This window comes from Magallana gigas, chromosome 3, assembly GCF_963853765.1.
Source record: "Magallana gigas chromosome 3, xbMagGiga1.1, whole genome shotgun sequence".
In the NCBI taxonomy this organism is placed as follows: Eukaryota; Metazoa; Mollusca; class Bivalvia; order Ostreida; family Ostreidae; genus Magallana; species Magallana gigas.
In genome coordinates, this window is record NC_088855.1 from 20515001 (window position 1) to 20523816 (window position 8816).

At 30.5% G+C, this 8816-nt stretch overlaps 1 long non-coding RNA gene across 1 annotated transcript; it reads right to left on the minus strand.

Annotated features, from left to right (window-relative positions):
- Positions 1–6863: 6863 nt before the first annotated feature.
- LOC136273400 (uncharacterized) lies at positions 6864–8583 on the minus strand. The gene is made up of 3 exons (XR_010711613.1): positions 8474–8583; positions 7492–7544; positions 6864–7292 (listed from the first exon to the last, which is right to left on the minus strand). It is a non-coding gene; the product is annotated as an uncharacterized lncRNA (long non-coding RNA).
- Between the last annotated feature and the right edge of the window lie 233 nt (positions 8584–8816).

Sequence of the window (8816 nt, forward strand, 5' to 3'; positions counted from 1 at the left end):
TTTATTCACAAATGTTTAGATTTTTTAAACTTTGGAGTATCCATTCAATCTTGGATATCTACTTTTCAATGTAATATAGAATCATCGGTCACACAAGCTGGATATCTTTCAAAAATTTCAAACCTAGCAGAGGATGTCGCCAAGGCGACCCGATCTCTCCCTATTTATTCCTACTGTGTGCAGAAATGTTGGCCTATAAGATAAAAAGTAATAAGAATAGACAAGGAATAGTAATAGATGATACTGAATATCTGATATCTCAATATGCTGACGACACTGTACTAATTCTAAATGGCTCAGAAAAATCCCTCAAAACAACTATTGATGAATTGGATAATTTTAATACAATCTCTGGACTCAAGATTAATTTATCAAAAACACAATTAGTCTGGATAGGCAGCAAAAAATATTCTACTGAAAAATTATGTCATGAAATGAATTTTCATTGGACAACACAATTTAAATTACTAGGCATCCAATTTGACGTAGATTTAGCAAATATTCCAAAACTCAATTATGATAAAAAGTAATAATAAGAAATCATCAATCAGTGGAACAAAAGACATACAACTCCTATTGGCAGGATTACTTTGATAAAATCTCTTATTATATCACAAATGAATCATTTGTTTATTTCACTTCCAACAGCATCAAGTAAATTTATTAAGGACTTAAATGAAATATTGTTTAATTTTCTTTGGAAATCTAAGGTGGACAAAATAAAAAGAAAACAAATTACACAAGAATACTCAAATGGTGGTCTCAAAATGATTGAAATAAATAATTACATCCAAAGTCTAAAGTTATCCTGGATCAGAAGATTGATAAATAGCCCAAATTCAAAATGGAATATATTATTAAATAAATCAATTAATACGAACATAGTGCTGAAGACTGGGTCAGACTTCATATCCTGTATATTAACTAATTTAGTTAGAAACTCCTTTTGGAAGGATACATTTATTGCCTTTAAAAATATACAAGATAAAATGAAATTACTTACATGGCATGAATTTATTACACAACCCATATGGTACAATAAGAACATTACAATGGGGGGGGGGGGGGAAATCAATTTTCTTTATTGATTGGTTTAATAAGAATATTGTTTATATCAATGATTTGCTGAATGAAAATGGGTCCTTTTTAAGTTTACAAGACCTTCAAAGTAAGTTTGATGTCAAGTCAAACTTCCTTACTCATCTTGGTTTACAGAAATCTATTTTAACTAGTTTACATTATCATGGAATCTCAAAAGAAGATGATAACCTAAGGCCTTTTATACCTTTCCACATTAAATTATTTTGCTCACCTCGAAAAGGATCTAAGATCATGTATAATATTCTAAACATGGAAAATGTTACATCTTTCAATAAATCAAAATGGGGATTCTTTTTTATGTTGTCAGATTTACAGTGGAAAACCATATACCAGTTACCTTTTGTCAACATTAAAAGTACCAAATTACAATGGCTGCAATTTAGAATTAATCACCACATTCTAACAACTAATAAATATCTAGTATTTAAAATAGGAAAGGAATGTAGTAAGTTATGTAACTTTTGTAAACAACATGATGAGACAATTTTTCATGTACTATGGGAGTGTCCTAATGTTTAAGAACTCTTTCAGCAATTTTTTGAATTCTGTCAATCAAAGAGAATTACAATCCAAAGAGATCCTTTAATTTTTATATTTGGGCTACACCCTGACCCTATTTCTACAGACATTTATTCTATCTTCTTGGTTATGAAATCCTATATCTATAGGAAAAGATGTCTTAATGAAGCACTAACAATTCATGAATTACTTATAGATATTAAAACACATATATCAACTCTAAGATATATAGCTACCCGAAATTGCAGATTAGATGATTTTTATAAGAGATGGGAAACTTGGCTTTTTCTTCTTAATAGACTTCACTGAACAATTATAGCAGACTCTGACTGTATAGAGATGATATAAAATTATAAATCAATTTCTTACTCATGTTCAACAACCAATTTTCTCTCTCTGTCTCTCTCTCTCTCTCTCTCTCTCTCTCTGTCTCTCTCTCTCTCTCTCTCTCTCTCAAAAAAAAAATGTATTGTGAAAATGATTCTTATGACATACTTAAAGAAACAAAAAAAAAAATAACAACAACAACAACAACAAAGGAGCATTTTACTATTCATGGTGAGTTAAACCAATCACTGATGAAGTTAATATCTTATGGGGAAAAATGACAAAAAAACAAACTAAGATTAAAAAAGGTTGGTTTTAATCTTTGTTATCAAACATGAATAATATATGCAGCAGATGACGTCTATTATGATGTAAATTTACGTATTTACGACCTAATTTGCATCAAGATATCTCGCTTCTAGCATCCTCTGGAAATTGCTCTTGAAACTAAAATTTCAGATGAACGTACGAAATGGAGCGTTTCATTTATAGAGAAACATTCAAATTTCTATGGTTTTTAAAATATCAACATTAATTCAAAGCCTAAAATAAATTCTATTAAATTGTTAATGTCAATTGATGTCTATTTAATTCTTTCAAAGCTGGCCTTGCGTTGATTATATCGTATTTAAGCACATATGTTATACCTGTTAAATATATATGATATACGAAATCTTTCCTAATACAAAATTTACTCGATTTAAAGTATAATATCTAGAAATTTTTATACTCTGTCCCAAGATATTTTGGATTCACGTTTGGCTTAATTGTTTGATATTCATAAATACCTCAGGATTCAAACGATGTTCATTCAAAAGTATGAAAAATTTCCAAGATTTCTCAGTCAAAACGCCCCTGTTAGCTTATCAGGTTTCAATACAATGCTAAAAAACGTGATGTCTACGTAGATTTTGTATTGCAGCAAGCCCGGATGATAACGTTGAAATATTGCGCGATGTATTCCGAGTGTATTCCGAATGGTGAAAAGATGTAAAAATTCCCCATTATAAATCTCCGTAAGGAATCTGTTTTCGTTCCTGTGAATTTTTCCGAGTGAAAGATGATAATGTGTCAATGAAATTATCTTGGAAAATATCCCTTTCAACTATTTCAATTGCACTTCTTTCACAGGTAAGTGTATTTTTATTAAAAATCGTCCAAATGTGCAGCATTAATATCTTGGGACAGACTATAGTCATTGAGATGATACACTCAAATTAGATATAAACACGCTTAGAGACTGTCCTCATTTTTTGACGTTCTAATTTTAAAGTTCTAAACAAGTTCATACAGATTATCATCATTGTAGACTGGCTGTCTTAATGAACTGGGTTCCTGACCAGATTCATTGTTCACTCTGAGAGTCAGTGTGCTGTAGCAGGTATCCTCGTAACTACCTGTACCATACAGATGCTCTACTGGCTCTTCATAATCATTGGGGTTTTCCTGAATCCTTGGCGATTCTTCTAAGTAATACACCACATTGTGATGAATGCAACATTAACAAAAATTAATTACTATGAAGAAATTGTATATGTATGTGATTGATAACATTAGAACTATTTTACAAAAGTTAATACCTTCTTTAATTCTTCGCAAGTGAAGCCTATATACGAATGACAAGAAAAGATAGGTAACGAGAACGTTTATGAAGTAAAACAAATTAGTAATGCATATTTTATATCATAATCATTAAAATACTTACCGATATAATAGCCCTATTCCAAATAAAAAACATACACTAGTGATACTGGCTGCTCCGATAACAAATTCCAACGTATTATCTGTAGCTGAACCTGTATTCGAAGACAAACACACAAAAAAAGTATTCTAATTATATAAGTACGAAAGATCTCGATAGAAAAGTAAGACGATATATTTCTAATTCTGAAATAATTTATTTCATTTAATTGAACGATAAACCTTGATAAACAAACATAAATTAATAGGTTGATAGTATTGGATTTACAACAATCTTGAAGTTAAGACGTAAAAAGCTTAATATGCTCACGCACCGAATGCAGAACAAAATGATTAACTTACAGTTTATAAAATTGAAAACCACGATTTACTCACAACACTTTTAATGCACATGTACATCAACATAAATGTTAACAAATGTTATACATTTTCGGTGTACAAGTAAAAATTGGTAATGAATGTTAAGAAACATTTCTATGAACATATAGGTGTCTGTAGTAACCTTTATTTACACAATATCCACTTATAATATAATGTTGCATAAGTGGTTAATGTCTTGACCAATAATGATATAATTTTATCTTCAACAATTTGCCTGCTTTTGACCGTGATATAATTTCGGATTTATCGCATAACCAGTCAGGATCCATTCCAACTTATGATATTAAAAATAAAAAAGTACATGTACCACCTTTACCACTAATGATATACATTTGGATATTGCGTTGATGATTGGACTTGCAAGGGAGTTCAAAACAGACAAGATATTAAGCTTTCCTTTAATTCAGTTTTTCTGAAAAATTTATATTTTGTTTTTTAGAACAAACTTTATAAATATTCTACTTTAATGGACATAAAGTCTAAATCCTGGTTATGGTTGTTTCAAAGTGAGGAAGAGGTAATAGATTTGAAATGATGGATGGCTAAATTGCACAACAAGAGACTTACAGGTCAAGACTTACAGGTCAGGTCAAGATTTACAGGTCTTGACGGCGACCTGAGTACGATAGCCATTAAATGGACCTGTCAGGGAGTTCTATATCTGCACTTAAAGCTTCATTTTGGAGTCTTAACCCCAATCCGAGACTTTACTGACTACTTCCCTCTCTTTATTATTTGATGTTCTGCAAACACCACTTTGTTAAAGGGGGCGGGGGGGGGGGGATTAGAGGATTCTTAGATTATTTATACCTTTAGACTACATGTAGCTTCAGAGGCCCAGAATTGTTATTTTTAAGTAAAGGTTACCTGCTGTCCTTTAATGGTCAATCTTTTGTAATGTTCACAATTTCATGTATAATGTACACACCATGCATACAGTGCATACAGTTTATTGCTACTAGCAAACAATACACTAAAAAATTAAAGTTTTCAAGATAGAGTTAAAAATTAAAAATTGTTTACTGAAGCACATGACCAACGACAATAGGTTACACAAAAGACTCAAGTGGCCTAAAGTACATGGTCACTATATGGCCATATTTGTCATCCCCTCCCCCCTAATAAAAGGCCTCAACCTCTGCCACATCGGATGTGAATTTTCTAATTTATGGAGAGGACAAGTGCAGTTCGTTTATCTCACATGACTGTGAAAATACATTAGATATTGTACAATATTGTACATTTTCACTTATCAATGGGCTGATCCCTTGACTCAGGGGTCATGAATTTCATAATTCAGGTAGGGGACTTCAGGAACAGCTTAACCATACATTTATTTTTTCTTGAATAGGTATGAGTAGAGAAGAAGAATGTCTATTTTCACGATATTGTCATATTGGGTCCACCCTAGGCCTGAACCTCTGACCAAGGGACTATGAATATGACAATTTATGTACAGGGCTTCAGGGATGTCATAACCATGCATTTAGTTGTTCTAAAATATATATGAGAGTAGAGAAGAATATTTTCTAAGATTTAATACATTTTTACCATGTGACCACATTGGTCTCATTCTAGGACCTGAACCACTGACCCAGGAGTAATGAATTTAACAATTTTGGTAGAGAGTTTCATAAATAAATAGAATTTTGTATCCTTTTAAATTTCTTAGTTAGTACACTAGACACTGTATCAAGATTTTGAAATTTTTAATTAAATCATTCTAATACAAAACACATACTTTTCTACGTACCAATCAATTTGTAGTTAGATAAGATCTAACCAAGCATTTATCCATCCAAGATCATAAAACATCAAAATTTGTCTTATCTCAAACACCATCTAACTGTGTCTAAGAAATGTGTGTATCAGCTTCCTAACGCTTATATTTTCTGGTACTTTTTGTAAAACCATATTCGGACCATTAATTTTACTCTCTGAAGCATGTTCTAAAGATGCATCCATATATTTTAAATTTCGAAGTAAGCGTTATGGTCATCATAATAAGGCCATTCTGATCACTCACATGAACAAAACAATCAAAATCTGAGCAGTCTTCTAAATATTATTCTTATGTGGAGAAAAAACATATATTTGCATCACCTTTTTTTCCCTGTGAAATACGTTTTAACTTCCCTGACAAATTGTTCATTTTTAAAGTCATCGTTTCTGTGCTACTCTCGAACAAAATATGATATTTATCATCATCATTGTTATATTCGTCAACATTGTCTTTTTAAAAAAAATCGGATTCTTTTCTACTTTCAGAAGATTCGTTGGTAATTTCGGACTGATAAACCATAAAAATTCTAAAATCAAAAGAATACACTGATTTCGTCGCTTAATTGCAGCTTAATTTGTTCTGCCCGAGGCTGTAGTTTACAAGTATGAAGCTTCTTTGTTCGGTGTTTGCCAATACTGATTTCAGAAGACAGGATCTGAACCCTCGAAGTTTTGCCAATGTGGTACTTATTTTGTGGCTATTTATTCCGACTATTAATGATATATTTCTAAAATAATTTCATTGGGGAACGGTTAATAAAGAACACGTAGTTTGTTAATCAATAATGGCTAAAGCTCTGACAACTAATACAATAGTACATCACATGTAGATATTATATCATTATTGTATCATTAAAGGTTACTCAATTGGTCTCTTATTGTATATATTGTATTTAAAATTAATATGATAAATTGGTATGACATGCACAAACCTTGATTTGATCCAGTGCCATTGTTACCATTTGCTATAAGAAAAGATTATATCATTAATATCAAAGGTTCTGACAACTAATACAACAATACATTTCTTATGGATACTGTATCATTAAAGATTACTAAAGGGGTCTCTTATAGAGGATTGTATTTAAAATTAATATGATAAATTGATATGACGTGCACAAAGCTTGGTTTGGAGGCGTGGCATTGCTTCAAGCTGCTATAAGAAAATGAAGTTTAAAAAATAATAGATGTAAGCCAACGGACGTGAAAAAAAATGAAACAGTAAGTGAAACTTTTACTTGCGGGTACTGCGTCTGTTGAAGTTTGACATGACTCCACAATATACGATAACGTAACGTTCTCTAAAAAGGAGCTGTCATTTTTCATACTTGAATTGCTGTACTCTAATCTTTTTAAGCATCCACATTTTCGATGGCAGAATTCTGTTTCATCACAGTTACAAGTTTTCTGACATTGAATACCGTAAGAGTTGTTTCCACATGTTTGAAGGCAGTTCACTCCAATAAAGCCGGGACTGCATACTGGCAATATTAAAAAAGTTAAGAAGTTTACTTAAAAATAAAAATATTACTTTCTTTAGTATTTCTCTCATTATATTTTGTTTTTCAAAATGAATTTACTTGATTAAGCAAAAATACTAATACATAAAAAATTGCCGTAAAAATGTATATGATTTTATTTCATCTAGATTGAGTATGTGCAATGTTATCCCATACTTACCTACACATTTATTATTTTTTTCTTCATAATCTTTACAGCATCTTGAAATATTTCTAGAAGTACATACAAGACAGCTCGTATAAATTAACTGTACTTAATTCAAACTCTAAATTCCTAGTAAATGTATAATTTTGAATCCACAATAATACCCATTCCTATCAGTGTAGTATTTAGAAGGAGCTAGAGGGCTAACATGGATTATTACAAAAGAATTCTTTTTTAAGATGCCTAGCTAAGCTTAAGAAAATTATCAAAAGAATATTTGAAGTGATTGTTAGCGAGAAAATGTTCCACAAGGTAAAGTAAAAAAAGAAAACATAATAAATGGATGAAAAGACAATTAAATTGAAAAAGGCAAACGGTAAAAATTCTAAAAGCTGCTTGGTCCCGTTTACATTAACTGTTTATATGCTGTAAAATGGTGTTTATATTTAGTAAGTACATAATAAATGCATTAAAGTAATTTTTCCGGTCATATAAGCGATATTCCAATGGGAAATTGATATAAAAAGTTTGTTTACATAACAAATAAAGGATAATGCGTTATTTAGCTTCATATTTGTATTGGCCCCCAAATTAGAATCTGGTTTCATTGTATTACGACTTTAGTAATGGAAATCGGCTTTTAACAATCTAATAAATATATGTACATTTTTATACCAATCTTTCTGGTGGATGTTTGTTGTGTTTACAATTAATGTATGCATGTATAATATGAAGTAATATGAATAAACCAAAGCAACCTAGAACAAAACCAAACGGTTCTTTTTTCATAACTCATCCATGATGCTTTAGATTTATTGATTTTTTTTTTTACATACAAAAATTATTTTTATTAGCATAAAAAATTTCTGTTTTTGAAAAAGAGACCGATTTTGCTGCTGTTAATAGATGAAAGTCATTTGATACTGTAATAACCAAAAAATCTGACCAAGCAGCTTTAAACATTTCTTTTACTTTTAATAAATATGTAGGCTCTTACCTATTATTCTCATTATACATACAAATGTTCTCTCCTGTAAGACCGTAGGAAGACATAACATGGACAAACATAAACAAAACAAAGCTCACAACATCCATGACTTTTAAAACACCACAAAACTGTATCGATACTTTGTTAATATACTTATTTATTATATATTTTTTAAATTGAAATAAGGAAATGATTTTAATCCATTTCAAATATATTATACCCCAAAGTAGTTTTGATTCAGTTCATTTACTTTCAAACAACAATTACTATGAGAGTTGAAATATTTTAAATTTTTTGATGATTTTAGCTTTGTGAATACTCTTACGCATTTCGGTATAACCATAAATCTTTA